This window comes from Neoarius graeffei, chromosome 28, assembly GCF_027579695.1.
Source record: "Neoarius graeffei isolate fNeoGra1 chromosome 28, fNeoGra1.pri, whole genome shotgun sequence".
Lineage (NCBI taxonomy): Eukaryota > Metazoa > Chordata > Actinopteri > Siluriformes > Ariidae > Neoarius > Neoarius graeffei.
This window is the reverse complement of record NC_083596.1, coordinates 8677005-8698462: the sequence shown is the minus strand read 5'-3', so window position 1 is coordinate 8698462 and position 21458 is coordinate 8677005. Positions and strand designations below refer to the sequence as shown.

The 21458-nt window shown below is 39.9% G+C and overlaps 1 long non-coding RNA gene across 2 annotated transcripts in view; it reads left to right on the top strand.

Moving 5' to 3' along the window:
- The first annotated feature begins 232 nt into the window (after positions 1-232).
- Positions 233-21458, top strand: part of LOC132875786 (uncharacterized) — a 41839-nt gene continuing 20613 nt past the window's right edge. The window contains exons 1-2 of one of the 2 annotated variants that reach the window (XR_009651880.1): positions 233-743; positions 11616-11655. This is a non-coding gene — a long non-coding RNA (uncharacterized LOC132875786). The remainder of the gene's footprint in view (positions 744-11615; positions 11656-21458) is intronic. The other variant, XR_009651879.1, reaches the window with a different exon arrangement.

Here is a 21458-nt window from a genome sequence, read left to right as displayed (position 1 = left end):
TGGTTAATATAAAACACAAGTGCAATAAATGTAATAAATAATAGGATATGTATAAATAGAATGCATATCCATGAATACATATTAATTATTCAATACACGTTCATATTATAATAAAATTAAAATATTGATGTATAAATAGAATAATGTAGGATATAAATAAAATAACAAACATATAGATTTGAACTATAAAATTACTATAAAATTATTAAACAGCTTCTGAATACATGCCTTGAGAAATACATAGAATATAAAATGCAATATACAGCTCTAAACGTGTGTGTGTGTGTGTGTGTGTTTAATCACTGCAGGTCATTTCTACAGTGATGAGCAATTCACCCATAATCATCATTAAAGATTCACATATTGCATTACCCAAGCATTTAAAAGAACTTATAGTGACTACATTCCTAGATAATTGCTTCTCGCCTCTGAAATGAGCCCTTGTGGCTTGGTGTCTGGCTGGTGGGTTTGTGATTGTGGTGTAAACAGGAAGATGAGATACAGAACTAAACAGGAAATGTAGAGTACTCGAGATACACGTGACAGCCAGAAGGTACTGTGTTTATTGACAGGTATATAAACAGCACAACATTCTGTGACTAAAGGAGATCCAGAGCATGTCAAGAGAATGAAATGAAATTCAGTTCAATTCTATTTTAGTTAGGCTTGTATTCAATGGAAATACACTTCACTTCACTTCACTTTGCCTGTCCTGATGTGATCTGATCTGATGTGCAAGACAGGTAGGTTGAGTCTCCTTGTAATATCAGTGTATAATATGGTGCATAGCTGTCGAGGTGTACAGATGTTATAATGACTTTTTAAAACTTGTGCATTTATTATTATTATTATTATTATTATTATTATTATTATTATTATTATTATTAAAATGTTTCAGTCTTTGTCACATTATTTCAGAATCTAGAGTTTATGACAATGAATGAGCAACATGCACCTACAGCTAACCCTGAGTGCATATGACATACTAGTGCACATGGAAGGTTGTATACATTGCAGAAGAAGATGTGTATGCAAATAAGCAAAGTATTTGCAGTTTCATTGACGTAGGGAAAGCCAGCATCAGTTAACACCTGTTGCTCTTTAAGACATGAGGGACTTTCCTTTTAAGCTGGACTCATTGTTTTGTTTTTTCTTTCCACTGTGGCTCATAATTACATTCTCATTACATATGTGTTTTGGGGGAAGGAATGATTCTGCTGCTGATGATGATGTAATTTACAGTTTTGCACACTTTAAGTGAAGACAGATGGAGCTGGAAAAGCAGTGGCTTTTCTAATCACAGAAAGCACTTCTGTTTTAGACCACAAGGTGGCAGTATAACACAAGAAGCGCTTTTCTTTAACTTTGGGGAGTTTTTGGAATAATTTGAGGGATACTTAAATTGCTCTTGAATAGCACATTATTACCATTTCATAAATCTATTATTATTATATAGGACATTTTAATATTTTCATCTTTCAATATATTAGTTTGCCTTTATTAATTAACAGTTCCAATATACGCTCTCTTTATTAACGTATTATGAATGTGCTATGAAGGCCCTAAGTAGGCACCCTTTAAATAAAGTTCTACAAAGACCCAAAGTAGGTATCCTTTAAATAAAGTGTTATGACTGTGTTATGAAGACTCAATATTGGTATGACATGAAATAATTTGTTATGAATGTGTTATTAAGGCTCAAAATAGGTATCTTTTAATTAAAGGCTTATAAATGCGTTATAAAGGCTGAATAGATGTATGTATCTTTTAAAATAAAGTCCTATAAATGTCTTAGGAAAGCCCAATATAGGTATTCATGAAATAATTTATTAAAAATGTGTTATGAAATGAGGGCCCAGTGCAAAAGAAAAAAAAAACTTTCAATGTTATAAATGTTATGAAAGCTAAAAATCAGGTATCAGGTATCGTTTAAATAAAGTGTTGTGAATGCCTTGTGAAGGCCCTATGTGTGTACCCTTTAAATAACGTGTTACTCAGAGCTCTTATTAACCAAATCAAGTAACAAATCATTAGTAAAACTGAAAAGAAAAAGTTCTGACTTGATATAAATCACCACTTTCGGTGAAAGCCCGACAGAGAGAACATCCAGGGCCTGTCGTATACTTTAACAGATTTAACATATGAGGAATTCTCAGTGCATTATGGGTAATACAAACCATCCTCGCCATATTGGAAAATAAGAAGTCTTGGAACCTAATTTAGAAATTTCTTAAAACGGTTGTAAGATTGTACTTCATGTACTCTATTGTTCTTTGGTTAGGGTTAGAAAAAAAACCCTAATCAGAGGAAATGACATACAGTGATCTGACTCAGCTGAAAGAACTGTTCTGAAACCTGAATTCATCTTTGTTCAGCATAACGTAGGATCAGATCAGGGAAAGTAGGCTGACATGAATCTGTCCAGAAAGACAGAGACAGAAAAAGAAAGCCAAATGCTCCTTCCTGCGTGACCTATTTCACTCTGAGATTCTTGAAATCCTCCGCGATAATTGTTCCCATCTGAACTAAAAATGTCGAAAATCTCTAAATCCGTGCGATTCGAAGCGACTGGGTGGAAACGGGGAAGATTAGCTGCTTGCCAGTGCTATTTCAGTTTATCACATATTAATTTGCATGTCTCTATTGACACCTAATTACAGTAATACCCACCTACACCAGGAATTACCACCGATAACGCCATCAAACAGACAGCGTTACTGTCAGAGGGAAAGGCTGATAATTAACTGTGTTGGTGTGGAGGCGCACACACACAGCACTCAAACTTAGAGTGTTTCTCAGAAAAGATGCTGTGAGGGTGTGAGAAGGTGAAAAACTGCCGTGAGGTCGTTTTTTCAAACGTGTCGCTGAGGTTTGTTGCTCATTTACAGTACAGTACCTGAAGGTTGAAGTGAAAGGCAGACAAGAGTTTGTGGTTTTTATGAGGTTACATTGAGCACAGAAGCGTTTTCTGTTATCATGATGAGCTTTTAGCAAAGGTTTCTCATATTATAATCACATTACCTTGTGATGAACCTTGTCCTTATGAACGCCATTTCTCGGTGTGACAGTTTTTATCTGTCTTGCAGAAAAAAAAGGAAATGTATCTGTATATCACATCTTATCTACACAGAATATAATGAGTGAAAAACAAGAGAACAATCCAAAACATCATTAAAACATGGACAGAAAACATCAACATCAATAATAATAGTGATAATGACAGTAATGACATACAGTAATAGTAAAAGTAATAATGAGGTCGAATAGTATAAGTAGTCATGAGGTAATAGCACGACTAATAGTAATGATAACAATGATGTGTAATGTGGCGGCACGGTGGTGTAGTGGTTAGCGCTGTCGTCTCACAGCAAGAAGGTCTGGGTTCGAGCCCCCGTGGCCGGCGAGGGCCTTTCTGTGCAGAGTTTGCATGTTATCCCCGTGTCCGCGTGGGTTTCCTCCGGGTGCTCCGGTTTCCTCCACAGTCCAAAGACATGCAGGTTAGGTTAACTGGTGACTCTAAATTGAGCGTAGGTGTGAATGTGAGTGTGAATGGTTGTCTGTGTCTATGTGTCAGCCCTGTGATGACCTGGCGACTTGTCCAGGGTGTACCCCGCCTTTCGCCCGTAGTCAGCTGGGATAGGCTCCAGCTTGCCTGCAACCCTGTAGAACAGGATAAAGCGGCTAGAGATAATGAGATGAGATGAGATAATGAAGTATAATAGTAATAGTAATAATGTATAAAAATACTAGTAATTGTAATAATGACAGTAATGACATACAGTAGTTGTTGTCAGCTGTCCATTGCTAGCGATGATAACTGCTTCATTAGGATGTGCAGAAACGCTCGGCCGGGCCGCGAGACTGGCCAGGCCGAGCCGCCACAGAATGCCTGGCCTCCTTAGCTCTCGTATAATATTCTCCTCTCCTAATGAAGCGCCTTGCACAGTAAGACAAACGATGTCGTGCCCCCATCGTGTTGTCTCTCTGGACCTCCAGACCTGATGCCAAGTGGTGCACAAAAGTGCCACAGACCTGACAGCTTTGGAAGTTGCCATGCAGTGACAACTGACTTGCCGAGTGATGCCATCTGTTGGCCATTTGAGTGTCTCTTCTGCATGCCAACTGGTGTTGTGCCATTGACCATGTTGGATTCATCTGCCACATCGCACCAAAAAGCGCCCTACTGCCAGCACCTTATTGGTGATGTACCTATGATTTAACCCATAGCTGGAACCCAGGCAGGTGCTACCACTCCGGGTCAGAGCGGACCTGGGAGCAATGGTGATTAAGGGGTAACTCCACTTTCCCCAATACTCAAGTCCTCTTGGACCTGAGATTCATCACCAGTTGCAGTTTAAAGTCAGACCCAGGACTAGACATACAGTAGTAATAATGACATCATAGTATAAGTAGTAATGACATACAGCAGTAATAGTATTAATGACTTCTAATAGTATCAGTAGTAATGACATAACAGGGCTAGCAATAATAATAATAATAATAATAATAATAATAATAATAATAAGGGCGGCACGGTGGTGTAGTGGTTAGCGCTGTTGCCTCACAGCAAGAAGGTCCTGGGTTCGAGCCCCGGGGCCGGCGAGGGCCTTTCTGTGCGGAGTTTGCATGTTCTCCCCGTGTCCGCGTGGGTTTCCTCCGGGTGCTCTGGTTTCCCCCACAGTCCAAAGACATGCAGGTTAGGTTAACTGGTGACTCTAAATTGACCGTAGGTGTGAATGTGAGTGTGAATGGTTGTCTGTGTCTATGTGTCAGCCCTGTGATGACCTGGCGACTTGTCCAGGGTGTACCCCGCCTTTCGCCCGTAGTCAGCTGGGATAGGCTCCAGCTTGCCTGCGACCCTGTAGAAGGATAAAGCGGCTAGAGATAATGAGAATGAGATAATAATAATAATAATAATGATAGTAATGACATACAGTAGTAATACTATTATGATAGTAGTAATAGTAGTAATGACAGTAGTAATAGTAGTAATGACATAATAGCACTGCTAATAGTAATAATGACAGTAATGACACTAGTAATAGTAATAATGACAATAGCACTACTAATAGTAGTAGTAATGATGACAGTCATGACATAGTAGTAATAGTATTAATGACAGAGTAGTAATAGTAGTAATGACATAATAGTACTGCCAATAGTAATAGTAATAATGACAGTAATGACAGTAGTAGTAATAGTATTAATGACAGAATAGCACTACCAATAGTAATAGTAATAATGACAGTCATGACTGTAGTAATAATATTAATGACAGGGTAGTAATAGCAGTAATGACAGAATAGTGATAGGAGTAATGACATAATAGCGCTAGAAATAGTAATACTAATAATGACAGTAATGACAGAGTAGTAATAGTAGTAATGAAGTCCAGTAGTATAAGTAGTAATGACGTAATAGCACAACTAATAGTAATAGTAAATGGCTCGAAATTCGCGGTGGTCCGGTCGCCCGAGGCGACTTAATTTGTCATTTGGCGGGTAATTCCTGTCACTAGCCAGCCCGGCTGGCTAGTTGAAAATAAAAAATATATATGAAGCGAAGATTCAGACACACCATCAACTAAAGCCGCCACATATTAAGTGTGTGTCATGTCTGTGTTAATCGATGTGTTTATCGGCAGGACGGAAAATACCGAAGAATTTCGAATCATATCGTGTACGAGTCAGGCTGTTGGTTTTTTCACTACTGCGCATGCATATAACGCATCTTGTTGAATATCGCGGTAATCACGTTATCAAATTCAATAGATGTGGCCACATTATCGCCCATTTAAACACGTGTTTTTGTTGTTGTTTACATCTACATCTGCCAAAGCTACGTTGCGATGTGGAATTTTCTGAAAGGTGTACAGAAACCACCAGAGACGGGGACAAAGCGACCTCGGTCTGAAGAGGAGAAAAAGGCCACCGATAAAGCGTATGAGAAGGAGAAACGACAAAGGACTTATAAGCAAACGTGGGAGCAGGGTAGGCCTTGGCTGCGATACGATTTTTATGGAATAATTAATTTTTTTCAAGTTGATTCCTAGTCAATATGAAGCTCCTAATGCTTTCTCTCTCATAAATGGTTAAATACAGAAAGCATGTTGGACATATTTTGGGTGCTATAGTCATGATAGTAAGTATATTTGTTTTCAATACTCATACACCAAGTTGCCAAGTTTTCCAATATATTATTATTTGTTGATATTATATTATGGTGCTCTGTGTTGTTCTCATTTATGCATTTATCAACAGTATCAAAATACTGGGGTCTTAAAATAAATGCACATTAGTCATGAACAATGGTAACTACTCTCTTTTGTGTTATTTTTGACAGAAGTAAAATTCATACATGAACAAATTTTGGCGAGTTGATTTTCTGTTTGGCGAGTTACTTTGGAAGGTAACTAGTCCGGCTGGCTGGTGAAAAAAATATATGAATTTCTAGGCCTGTAGTAATAATGACAAAGTAGTTAGAGTAGTAATGACATACTAGCACTAGTAATAGGGATACTAATGACAGTAATGACAGAGTAGTAATAGCATGTAATGACAGAATAACACTAGTAATAGTAATACTAATAATGACAGTAATGACAGGGTAATAATAGTAGTAATGACATAATAGCACTACTATTAGTAATAGTAATAATGACAGGAATGACATAGTAGTAATAGTATTAATGACGTCCAATAGTATAAGTAGTAATGGCATAATAGCACTAGTAATAATAATGATAACTGATGTATAATTGTAAAAGTTATAATGTATGAAAAATACTAGTAATAATGACATATGACAGTAATGACATACTAGTAATCATAATAATGACAGTAATGACATACAGTAGTAATAGTAATAGTAATAATGATGCATACAAATAGGAGTAATAATGACATAATAGTCATAATGACATATAACATTAATAGAATAGCAATAAAGATGTTATAGTAACATAGTTATAGTAACAATGACATATCATGGGAATACACAACCTAATTCTAACCTTGTGAGAACATCTGACTGGTTCAGGTTCAGGTTATTGTGGCCGGGGTTTAGGGATTTAAGGGTTTTAACTTTATATAGCTACAGTAATAAACAAGTCAATGGAAAACCCCACAAAGAGAGTAATACATCTTCACGAACCATTTGCCAGATGAGTAAATGTTAAATGAAGACACACATGAATGTCCCCTAAATTCTTGGCATTCGAGTTTGCCTACAGAGCCAGAACTTTCACTTCCTATAAGGGGAATGAGTGTTCAAGTGCAGATGAATTCTCAGGAGAGGCCCGTCATTTGATTTGTTTTGTGTGCGTGCGTGTGTGTGTGTGTGTGCCTTTTAGCATAACGGCTGTAATGTTGGTCATAACAATATTATCCGCACAGTATTTGCATAAGTAGTCTTCATTCATCTGACTATTGAAGTCTGAGACACAATCAGTGGTAGATTACGCAGTCATAAGGCTGACTCAGGCTGAGACTTGATGCCATGCTGGCTGGGTTCCAAACTGTTGCTGGTGGGCATAGAAATGCCATAATGAGCACTTCCTTTCCACATTTCGTGCCTTCTTCCTGCACCACTGAGGCTTTGTGTATAGTGAGGATTTTGTAAACCTACTTAATTCACTTAGGCGCTCCATGTGCTTCCGAGTGTGCACTAATGAATTTCTGTCATTTGTAAAAAAAAAAAAAAGTACTTAGAGTATAGATACTGAAACACGACTCTTATCATTAGTTATTTATTAAAGTCCGACACATCATACTTTTGAACAAAATGTAGTTTAGTTCCTCTTTTTTCACTTACGTTAAAGTCAACTGTCATTCTGTCACCAGCCTCTTTTTGCTCTTTCATTAAGTTAATATGACAAAACAACAACAAAACCAAAACATCACTTGTCGCATTTCTCAATCCAGAACATTTTCCAGTTTCGCAAAACAGAACGTTACAGCTGTTACAAAACGCTAACACTGGAGCGTAACTGTAAACTTCCAGAACTGTAAACTTCCATAGCTGTAAAATTCCAGAATTGTAAACGTAAACATCTCCTTGCAAAAAGAGTCACATTCCACAGATTACATACGTTTTTTTTTCAATCTGTCCACCTAAATCCATCCACTTGTCATGTTTTCAAGGAAACATGAAAAGCATAAACTTCTCCATCCTGAATTTTTTTTTTCAGTGTCGGAAAACGTAAAGTTACAGCTTTATGTCTAAAAGTTACAAAATGCTGACATGCTATATCAATAAATATAAATAAACATAAATTTCCTTGCAGAAAAAAACGTTATGCAATATCTCATCTCATCTCATTATCTCTAGCCGCTTTATCCTTCTACAGGGTCGCAGGCAAGCTGGAGCCTATCCCAGCTGACTACGGGCGAAAGGCGGGGTACACCCTGGACAAGTCGCCAGGTCATCACAGGGCTGACACATAGACACAGACAACCATTCACACTCACATTCACACCTACGGTCAATTTAGAGTCATCAGTTAACCTAACCTGCATGTCTTTGGACTGTGGGGGAAACCGGAGCACCCGGAGGAAACCCACGTGGACACGGGGAGAACATGCAAACTCCACACAGAAAGGCCCTCGCTGGCCCCGGGGCTCGAACCCAGGACCTTCTTGCTGTGAGGCGACAGCGCTAACCACTACACCACCGTGCCGCCCCCGTTACGCAATATGTTACACATATTTTTTTAATCCATCCATCATACCCATCCCTGTTTCACTATAGAAATGCTAACGTATTAGAACAAGCGTATTAATTATAGCTAAGTAGCTACTTGGAAAAGTTAGTGACATGAAGTGATTGTTTTAATAAACACATTTATTCGATTCTCATCTCATCTTATTATCTCTAGCCGCTTTATCCTTCTACAGGGTCGCAGGCAAGCTGGAGCCTATCCCAGCTGACTACGGGCGAAAGGCGGGGTACACCCTGGACAAGTCGCCAGGTCATCACAGGGCTGACACACCGAGACAAACAACCATTCACACCTACGGTCAATTTAGAGTCACCAGTTAACCTAACCTGCATGTCTTTGGACTGTGGGGGAAACCGGAGCACCCGGAGGAAACCCACACGGACACGGGGAGAACATGCAAACTCCACACAGAAAGGCCCTCGCCGGCCCCGGGGCTCGAACCCAGGACCTTCTTGCTGTGAGACGACAGCGCTAACCACTACACCACCCTGCCGCCTTTATTCGATTCTGTTGCTCAGATTTTTCATTGATTTAAATGTAAAACATATAGATTTGTATTTGAGAGATTATTAAATATGTATTTTACAGTAATATGTAATCCTAAACAAAGTTTTGCACTCTATTTAAACCCCCCCCACTACATTGTGCTGTTACTGTAAATAATCACCACAGTATGAATGCTGTAAATATTAATGAGTAAAAAACCACTCAACTCTACTGTGAGTAGGTTACTTTATTTATTTATTTATTTTTATTTTTAGCGATGTTGTTTGCAGAGCACTTATTTTAGGACTCGCGTGCGCTTGCGCAATCAATAGGCTGGTCTAAGGCTGATGACTGGTCTTGAACGGATGCTATACTTACAAGAAAAACGTTAATGACTAGCTTTCTGCTCTTCTGTCTTTTTTCCTGTCCATTCGCTCTTTTCCTGAGAGACACACATCACGCTCGTAATGACAGAGTACGCTCATCACGGCGTTGCCTGCTCTTGTTTGGTACGACGTTGTGTGTTATCATGCAGCGAAAAATATATGTTACGACACCTGAAATGCTCTGATATGGGCAATTTACTGTCTTTCCCAATTTACTAAATGCAAACAATCCCTCACCTCTTACTTGTTTAACACAGACTCGAGCTGAGCATTAATATGGATACGATATGATATGATATATGATATGATATGATTCTGATGTCACAATTTACACTCACTGGCCACTGTTCTTCACAGGAGTGGAACCCAATGTGTTCTTCTGTTTTCTGTTGCATGCTGAGATGCTTTTCTGCTCACCACGGTTGTAAAGAGTGATTATATGAGTCCTTCCTGGCAGCTCGAACCACCTCGAATCTGTCCATTTCCCTCTGACCCTCTCTTATCTACGAGGCGTTTGTTTCCACCAAAAGACCTTTCACTCACTTAACTCAATGTTTTTTGTTTTTCGCACCATTCTGTGTAAACTCTAGAGCAGTGATTTTCAACCTATGGGCCGCGGCCCTCTGGTGGGCTGCGGAGGCATTGCAAGGGGGCCGTCAAATCATTTTCTAAAAATCTTAATATAATATTTGTGTGCCTGAGTCTCCCAAAATAATAAAAAAGCGCTACCATCTCCTGAATTATATTTGCGGTTTTCAAAGTAAAAGGATGAATGTTGCAACCCCTTATTGGCTGTTGACTCGTTACAATCCACGGCAAAGTCAGTGTAAACAGTGGTAGTTGTCATGGTGATCCGCTGTTAACATGTTCAAGGTCCAGCACAAAGTGGAGGGAGCGATAAGAAAACTCGCGCAGTGGGATAAGCGTGTCAACCAGTCAAATTATGACTCCTTTGAAAACTTGTCAGATTTTTTGACAAAGGAAGAGAGGCAGCTTCCCATCCATGTGACTAACGCAATCAAAGAGCACCTCCAGGGTTTGAAAACAGCTGCACGAATACTTCCCTCCCCTCGATGCGCAATGCAGTTGGATCGAAAATCCATTCGGCGTTCACAGTGACGAGGCCATTGCTGCCCTGAGCGCAAAAGAGCAAGACAGTCTTCTGGATCTCTCCTGCGACACCGCATTGAAGCTGGTCTTCTCACAGAAGCACCTGATAAACTTTTGGCTTCATGTTGCTTCTGAGTATCCCGATCTGGCCGACAGAGCTGTGAGATTTCTGATGCCTTTTCCGACGACGTACCTATGTGAGTGCCGGTTTTCTGCACTAGTGGCGCTGAAGACAAAGTACAGAAATAAACTGAATGTTGAGCCAGGTCTTCGACTTCGACTGTCATCCATTGTGCCAGACATAAAGTATCTGGTTGGCACCATGCAACATCAGCCTTCACATTAGGTGCAATGCATTGGTTTTGCTTCATTGCAATTATTTTCTTGACAGAATATATGATGTTGTTGAGTAATGCACACTGACCTTCCTGCATATTAATTCAGTTCAGTCCTAAATATTCTATTTTCACATCAAAATAATAAAATATTACCCTTTTATGCGGTTACTGCATTTTTTCATAATAGTTCTATTCAGTCCTAAATGTTCCATTTTTAATATTAAAATAAAAATTGGTCTTAAAGTGCATTCATTTGCCTTGGTATTATTTATTGGGTCAGTGGTGGGCCGCGGACATTTGTGAGATCTTCAAGTGGGCCCTGACATAGAAAAGGTTGGGAACCCCTGCTCTAGAGACTGTTGTTTGTGTGTGAAAACCCCAGGAGATCAGCAGTTTCTGAAATACTCAAACCAGTCCATCTGACATACTCAAACCAACACCCATGCCACAGTAAAAGAAAGTCACGCTTCACTGTGACATCACAATTTTTCCCATTCTGATGTTTGAACTTTGTGAACATTAACTGAAACTCTTGATTTGTATCCGCATGATTTGATGCACTGTGCTGCTGTCAAGGGGTCGGCTGATTAGAGAACTGCATAAAACAGAACAGCAGGTGGGTGTATGGGTGTGCCTAATAAAGTGGGCGGTGAGTGTATATCACTCACTGTTGAAAACTGTTGAATTCTTGATTCTGATTGGTCAGAAGGTGCTGGTTAGATTTCTGTACTTATATCAATACAGATAATAATTATTGGAATGCATTATCATTTCTATAGTAACTGTTCATTCACAGGGATTAAAAAAAACAAGTTGCTAATTAACAGTGTATAATTAACATTCCACAAAATTGAGTCGTACATGAGCTGATAGCCGATGAGGCGCATAGCACCGAGCCATGTACGACAAGATTGAGTGGAATAACTGTTTTATTCTATCCACATTCACTGGATTTTGAGAAACGGAGCATTTTTATTTTTATTTTTTGCAAATTCGATAAATAAAAACTTTATACAAAACGTCCGAAAAAAATCATTTCCGCTTTGGTGGACTTCTTAAAAACCTATCAGTGGCGGCACGAATTGACTTTTAAGTGTTTTTTTTTTTTTTTGTAGAAATTGCCGTCTTGCTGTCATGCCGAGGTATAGAATAGTTTTAGACAGTTATTTAATTTTTCCTTGGACATTTCAGTTCTGTATTTTTACAGACTTCTTTGAGCTTTTGAACCAGTCTAAAAAAAAATGCAATAAATTTTAATGATTAAAGATGAAGGATGTAAACAAACCGGTGAAATGACAGGAACAATTTGTGAAAAATGCAATAATAATAATAATAATAATAATAATAATAATAATAATAATAATAATAATAATAATTATTATTATTATTATTATTGAAAAATAAAAAATATATGTTCTTACAATCAAACACTTTTCATTCTATATTTTGTTGCTTTTTGTATTTTTTTGGGTTTTGTTTTTGAGTAGAGTTTTTATTTCGTCCTCGGTTGGTTCAGCAACACGCTCCGCCATTTTGTTTTTATCTACTCACGGTATATGAGCTGATATCCTCGTAGTACATTAGCCAATCAGAGCGCATGATTGCTCATACGCAGTGAATGTGGATAGAATAATTGTTGATATGGTGATGTTTTCTGTAAGGAGATTTAAGGAAGGAGTCTCCGGTGTCGGCGCTTTGTAATGCTAAAGCTAGAATTTTTCCTCAACAGGATGTTTGTAACATGCCAAGCCACGATTTCTTTTGTCTACTTAATCAGGAATGGCTGTTTATAGATGGAACTTGTTTCATGGACGTTCCACAACATTAAACGTAGCTATAAATGGATAAAAAGCATGACATTTATTCATAAATAAATAGAAAAATATTCCTTGCTGTAGTATAAGAGGAATAAAACATATTGTTGTTGAAAAACTTTTGGAAAGCAACTCTGCTTTGCATGGTGGATTACTTTCCTATAACAGCACACCCCCAGTGTTTTTCTCCTTACACACAGTATAACAGCACAGTGCGCTGTTCTAAAAGAAGGCATCCAGTGTTACAGTAACAAGTCACTGACTGGACGCAAAATCTATTTTTGGATCATTTGTTTCACTGTTCCTCAGCCGCAGTTTCACCCTGTGCTCGAAATCACTCACTTGTTCACTATTCCCTACTCACTATCTAGGGGATTCAATATAAAGGACTATATAGTGAGCTCACTGGTAAAATGAAAAAAAAACAAACCCAACCTTTCGGACACTACTCCACCAACCTGTTGTTTACGTCATTACTTTCACTCAATTAAAACGTGCCAGATCAGTTGGCTGGTGGGTTTTCAAAATAGTAAATCCATATTATACTAAGCGCACTTCCCACATAAATAAATACAAAGTACTTTGTGTCTGCTGCATCTTTCAGTTCTTTTAAATCAAGACCGAATCCTTTCTTTCTTCTTTGCTGCTGGGTTTTACTATGAGTCTACTATCTATATAGGGTGTAATAATTCTTACTATACATTCGGACAGCACTACAAAATGGCGAACTCACTAGACTATATGGTGAGTGATTTCAGACACAGTGCAAGTGACTACCTCATGAAGCTGGTTAAGATAGTGCCAATAAGGTGCAAAGTGTCATCAAGGTAAACGGTGGCTACTTTGAAAAATCTAAAATGTCAAACATATTTTGTTTGTTTACCACATAATTCTGGTTTTTTTTTTCGTGGTGCGGTTTCCATCAAATCCTGCGCTCTGATTGGCTGGCGAGCGGGTCCGTATCCTATGGTACGGACCCCAGTTATGGACCTCGGTTACCGACTCTAGCGACTCGCTCGTTCACAACAACAACAACAACAAATATAGTAGCAATTTTTGTCAACATTTATCTTTTTGGGGCGGCACGGTGGTGTAGTGGTTAGCGCTGTCGCCTCACAGCAAGAAGGTCCTGGGTTCGAGCCCCGGGGCCGGCGAGGGCCTTTCTGTGTGGAGTTTGCATGTTCTCCCCGTGTCCACGTGGGTTTCCTCCGGGTGCTCCGGTTTCCCCCACAGTCCAAAGACATGCAGGTTAGGTTAACTGGTGACTCTAAATTGACCGTAGGTGTGAATGTGAGTGTGAATGGTTGTCTGTGTCTATGTGTCAGCCCTGTGATGACCTGGCGACTTGTCCAGGGTGTACCCCGCCTTTCGCCCGTAGTCAGCTGGGATAGGCTCCAGCTTGCCTGCGACCCTGTAGAAGGATAAAGCGGCTAGAGATAATGAGATGAGATTTATCTTTTTTATAAGATTTATTTATAAGATTTTTATCAAAAATCTTATAAATTTTTGCGAGCATTTCTCAGCATAATAGCATTAATTTTACATCATGGATAGCAATAACGACAGTGTTCACAGCAAAAGTGAGTTTTACTACCCTGAGGAAGAAGAAATAAAAGAAAACATTTCAGGAGAAAGCTAAAAACCTTTAACTTGCTAACGCCGAGCAAAAACATGGCTGAATCCTGAATGACTTAATTTTGTATAAATAGGGGACTACATAGGCAGCAAAATGTACTTTTTTTCCTGCCATGGAAGTGCACTTGTATACCGAGGAGGAAGCAATTTGCATTACAGCCGTGAATGAGGATTCAAAATGGTGGCTCGGCTCGGTTTTCCCTTTCGGGCGCTCTGGTTTTCTGTTAGAATTTGGTAAAGAAAAAAATAAATATATTATTTACCAGCTTAAGGTCGGTCCGTATGGTGAAATACCGTGACCTTGGCCTTGAATACTGACCTGGACCCAGAGGGCCTCGGCCAGTACTTTCAAGACCTCGGTCACGGTATTTCACGATACAGACCTCCCAGCTGGTAAATTATATATATATATATATGTTCCAGATGTTATTTCATAGTTTTGATGTCTTTAGTGTTCTTCTACAGTGTAGAAAATACAAAATACAGAAAAAAAAACTATGAGTTGGGCTGTACAAACCTTTGACTGGTAATGTATATTACACACATACTATATAGTAAGACTAATAATATACACTAATTATTGTTGCTGTCACTGACATTAATAAAATTACTGTTATTCACATTAATAAAATAATTGTTTTTACAACGCACAAATCAAGTGGACCAAAAAATGAAGCACAAAGGAGAAAATAAATATGCTGAGTCGTGGATGTGAGCCCAGTCAGAGTGGTGAAAACACCTGGAGTTTGAGAAATGTACTTTGCATTTTTTCACAAAACGTGACAAAAACAAATGGTCAAACAGTGTTAATGTTAAGACATTACTTGTGGAAAACTCTGTCATGCAGGGGTGATGTAGTGGTTAGCACTGTCGCCTCACAGCAAGAAGGTTCTGGGTTTGAGCCCAGTGGCTGACGAGGGCCTTTCTGTGTGGAGTTTGCATGTTCTCCCCGTGTCTGCATGGGTTTCCTCTGGTTTCCCCCAAAGGCATGCAGGTTAGGCTAATTGGTGGCTCTAAATTGAGCGTAGGGGTGAATGGTTGTGTTCAGTGATTCATTTTTTCTAGAAGTTATAATATATTAAATACAGGGTATTTTAAAAAATTGATATTATTTGAGACGTAAATATCCCAGAAACTACATCCATCCATTATCTGTAGCTGCTTATCCTATACACGGTTGCAGGCAAGCTGGAGCCTATCCCAGCTGACTATGGGCGAGAGGCGGGGTACACCCTGGACAAGTCGCCAGGTTATCGCAGGGCTGACACAGAGACAAAACAACCATTCACACTCACTTTAGAGCCACCAATGAACTTAACCTGCATATTTTTGGACTCTGGAAGAAACCGGAGGAAACCCACACAGACACGGGGAGAACATGTAAACTCCACACAGAAAGGCCCTCGTTAGCCACTGGGCTCGAACCCGGACCTTCTTGCTGTGAGGCGACAGTGCTAACCACTACACCACCGTGCCGCCTCTAGAAGCTACATAGTCTTGGCAAATGAAACTGAACAGGCTTAACGTTGAGCAATATAAGATTTATTCCTCAAAATTTGAACGAGAAATTCAAAAGGTGTGTGGATTCCATTAACGATTTCACAATTTTTCAATATGCGTGACTAACCCTAACCGTAACCCTAACCCAGCCTTCCTCTTTGAACTTTTTGTGCCGTGTCCAAATCTGCATTGCAGTTGGTGCATTTTTAGAGAATTCTCTCATAAATGCACGCTGCACAGTCTTGTTCGACTCTAACACACAAAACGCCTTTTCTTTTCCAGTGAATGGCATTTCTCTACCTAAACAGATAAAAACAAAAAACATTAAGCATAAAATTTTGACCTGTTTTCACACATGCTGTTAAAAATTGAACGAGAATTGGCAAAGTTATTAGATTGTGAAATGATATCAAATTTCTTGAAACACCCTGTATTATTGGACTTTCAAATTTTTAAAATTATTTTTCTTTCTTTTCTGTTTGTCATTAAAAAAAAGACCCGAGCCAGAGATTTTGAGCTTCCTCTAGCTAGAGCTGCGCTTTTTGCTCATTTTGATGTGCTTGTATATTTCAAGTTGGTGCTGTATTTCCCCCCTTCAGGTTTCTCAACCTTTCTGCTTGTCCCTGCACATTTTCATGTTTGCTAGCTAGCGGTTTGACTCGAACCTTAGATGAGTGACTGTGATGGTTGTGTGTCATCTGTGAAGTGTTTACAGAGTGTACAGATTGTACAGATTGTTTGATGCCACTGTGACTAATCAGCCCATTTAGAATGAAGATTTAGTGTGTATTTCTGGAACGATTGTGGAGTCATTTGTGTTATTATCTCATGTCATCTCATCCCATCTCTCATCTCATCTCATCTCTGGTTTCCTCTTAAATTTCCGCTCCATAAATCCTGCTTTGTTAATCTTTTTTTTTTTTTTTTTGATACTGAAGTCTCTGAAGTTCAAGTGGCATAAATCAGTCAGTCAGCCTTCGCCTGTGGGCAAGTTCATGAAGGCGACATTGATTTCTTCATTTCAAATGCGTCTTTCAGGGCAGAAATGGCTTTGCTCAGTTCCTTCTCCGTAACAGACTGAAAGTCAAGGCATTTAAACAAGCCGGTTAATAACAATAACTAACTATGCTGTCATTATTCTTTATATTATGAAATATGTAATACTTTGAGATACACAGACTATATTACGGAATGACAGGTTCTTCTGAAATTATAGGGGTGTTCACACGGCACATATTTGCATCGATGCTGCACCGATGTATTTTGTTGCGATATATCTTACACCGGTGTAAATTTTGTGGAGCGTTCACACGTCACAAACCTGCTTACTAGAGAGAAGCGTGTTAGCGCCGGTGCAGCCCCACTTGCGTTCACATGGCAGTTTTTGCGACCGTGCTATACGATAGTAATAATGCGGAAATGAAATATGCACGTGTGAAAATGTACTTCCTTTTCCCGGTTGTCATGGCATCACCAAGCGCCGGGAAAACAACGTGGATGAAGACACCAGTGTTGCCAGATACTGCTGACGTTTTCCAGCCCAAAATATGTTCAAATCCGCCAAAATGCACTTAAAACCGCCCAATCTGGCAACACTGGAAGACACACAGTTCTGTTGTTGTTGATATTCGCCATTTTGGTAGCGCAAAATACCAGGATGCAAATTATGCAATGCCCGTATGTAATCAACTCTCTTCACGCGTAGCGAGTCTACCCCTGTAGCGTTCAGACGTCCCATTTTATATCGGTGCTGCCCCGCAAACTAGCATTTGCTCCAGAGTAAATTTCTTAAACCACCTCCCGAGCAGGGTTAGATTTGCACCGGTTTAAGCAGCTTTCAGGGGCTACACCGGTATAACTTTGTACCGTGTGAACGCTCTACCGGGGCAGCCCCGGTGCTAAACTGGAGTAAAAGTTGCCGTGTGAACACCCCTTATGTCTTTAATGGGAATGTGTTTTAGGCTTAAGCCTATCCGTCCCTTCCAGTGGCGATACACAAACACACACGTTCACAAACAAACAGTGCGAACGAGTGAATGGACAGGGCAAATGAGATCAGCACAAGCCCAGGCCAAGAGGAGCTGATGTCATTGGAGCTGATAACAGCTTTCAGATGTGCGTTTGCGCACTGCGGCCAACACAACGATGACTTCTTCCATTACACATCGCACAGGCATCGGCCTGCCTGCCAAATACTCTCCCAGTGATGTCACGCTGGAGCGCGTGGGTTTCGAAACGGACAGCGTCAAACAGCGTCCACTCGTGCCAGGGTGTCATTCTCTGGGTGTGCTACACACACACATATATATATATATATATACACACACACACACACACACACACACACACACACACAAAACCATACAGACCTCTTCATGCGGACTGTAATTACAAGTTAGAAAACAAGCATTACAGGATTATATGACTCCAGATCAACACTTTTGGGCTTTTCTGTTGTTCTCGATTTAACGTCAGGTATCGTAAACACACCAGTGTTTATACATGACTCAGCTCTAGTCTAATCTCGACAGCTGACATGTCCTCAGCTATTAATTCTCTCTGATTAAATCCTGCATGTCCATACGGGCCACATCCCGTCCCGTCCCGTCCCATCCCATCCCATCCTGTCCCTTGTTAATTGGTCCTCATTTCGCCTGAGTCCTCGCCTTCTCCATCCAGTCAAGGTTACCCTTGGAAACTGAGAAAATATTTGGGTAAACCCAATACAGCGCTCGGGCTTGTGTTAAAGCTCCTCGTGCTCCACTAAAGGCTAAACTCCTTCTTTTAAAAAAAGTGATGTAATTGCTGGAGACTTGATTTAATAAATGGTGTGAAAACAAACTGTGAGGATGATGGGTGTCACAGGCGGACAGGGCTCACGTTACAAAGCAGTCCTGATTAAAGCGCATTTATTTAGCCGATGCATAAAAGCCCTCTGTCCTGTTAATACCACAGGGACACGAACTTGTCTCACTTAAGCTGTGTGTCAAAGAGTGTGATAAACTCTCAGAGAACTTAGCCAATTATGTGCAATTAGTCACGCACGAATCTGGACGTGGTAAAAGGTCGAAGATGACAACGGAGTGTGTTTTATGAGGCTTGTTTTGGTGGAGCATGCTGTTGCATCGATTTGTACTTTTGTTTTGTTAGGCCGAGAATGAAGGGAATATCAATTCTTTAATGATAAAGCCACAATTCATGGGAACGTATAAAACTGCATTATTTGTCTTGGCGGAGAGAATGGCGTTTCACGATCTCATGGGTGGATGCTTTATGACAGTCCAGATCTCTGAATGCTTAGTGATGCAAATTTATCTTTTTTTGAACTTTGAGTACAGTGTGTGTTCCGGATCATGAATCTAAAAGATTCATCCATATTCATCCAGCTTTGTAGATGAACTGCTGAAAAAAACGTTTAATACAAACTCAAAACTCCTGCATCGACTGAACTCGAGCAGAGATCTGCTATACGTGTCCATTTAACATGGTACACATTTCAGTACTAACAGCTGAGTCAATCTAAAAAAGAAACAGCAAACGAGAAAACAGACTGAAGCATTAAAACTGCAGATCATAGATGTACAGAGTCAGTATCAGAGTCAGGATCAGTATAAGAGTCAGTATCAGAGTTAGTGTCAGAATCACAGGATCACTATAAGAATCAAAGTCAGTGTCAGAGTCAAAGTCAGTAGTGGTGTCAGAGTCAGTCAGAAGCAGTATAAGAATTAGAGTCAGTGTCAAAGTCAGTAGCAGAATCAGAGTCAGTCAATAAAATAATCAGAGTCAATGTTAGAGCCATTATCAGAATCACAGTCAGTGTCAGAGTCAGTCAGTAGTGGAATCAGAGTCAGTCAGTAAAAGAATCAGAGTCAATGTTAGAATCAGTGAGTAGCAGAATCAGAGTCGGTGAGTAAAAGAATCAGAGTCAATGTTAGAGTTATTATCAGAATCAGAGTCAATGTTAGAGTCATTATAATAATCACAGTCAGTGTCAAAATCAGTCAGTAGCAGAATCAGAGTCAGCCATTAAAAGAATCAGGGTCAGTGTTAGTCATTATAAGAATAAGAGTTAGTGTCAGAGTCAGTATAAAAATCAGAGTCGGTATTAGAGTCAAAGTCAGTAGCGATATCAGAGTCAATATCAGAATCATAACCAGAGTCAAAGTCAGTTGTGGTATCAGAGTTAATATCAGAATCAGTATAAAAATCTGAGTTAGTGTCAAAGTCAGCAGCGGAATCAGAGTCAGTCAGTAAAAGAATCAATGTTAGAATTATTATAAGAATCAGAGTCAGTGTCAAAGTCAGCAGTGGTATCGGAGTCAGTCAGACTCATGATCAGAGTCAGTAGCACAAACAGACTCAGTGTCTAAGTCAGTATCCAAATCAGCATCAGAACCTTTTATTCATCACAGTACAGGGAATTCATCTTAGTGTTTATGTCAACAACAGAGAACGTAATTCACACAATATACAGTAATTTACATGACATGCAATAATTTATACTAAATATCACTGTTTATATGTTTGTTTGTTTTTGCCATTATGCATTTTATGGAGATGGATAACAGCTGATTCAAAGCAAAGCATCTCATCTCATTATCTCTAGCCGCTTTATCCTGTTCTACAGGGTCGCAGGCAAGCTGGAGCCTATCCCAGCTGACTACGGGCGAAAGGCGGGGTACACCCTGGACAAGTCGCCAGGTCATCACAGGGCTGACACATAGACACAGACAACCATTCACACTCACATTCACACCTACGGTCAATTTAGAGTCACCAGTTAACCTAACCTGCATGCCTTTGGACTGTGGGGGAAACCGGAGCACCCGGAGGAAACCCACGCGGACACGGGGAGAACATGCAAACTCCGCACAGAAAGGCCCTCGCCGGCCACGGGGCTCGAACCCGGACCTTCTTGCTGTGAGGCGACAGCGCTAACCACTACACCACCGTGCCACCCAGCAAAGCATCTAAGTAATAAAACAAAGTTAACAAATTTATTAACATATTAATGTTAGCAATCATCAAGTAAAACATTAGAATCATTTTAAATCAAATCAGTCAAATCCAGGATGGTTTTGCACGTCACCGACCGGTGCACTTGTTATCACTGACCAACAGCAAAAAGCAACAAAAAACTGCACATCTGCTGCTGGCAGGTGAAGTCACCTGACCTGTTAAAGGTGGGGCTTTTTGGTCTTAACTGCCAGTGGGGATAATGAGTGGGAGGAGTGCAGGCGCGTTGTAGAGCCATTGTTACAGCCTGTCATGGCGGTAAGTACACCACCCCACCCGTGACCCGGCTTTGTATTCAGGCCATGGGACGCGCCTGACTCATTTACGACTCGACTTTTCGAAAGTCAGCGCTTATTAAACAGAAATGAATGACATGAGAAATGTTTAGAAAATTCTCTTTCTCTTGATCTATGCAAATAAAATTAATCCTATAGGTTCGTCAGGTTGAGAGCCA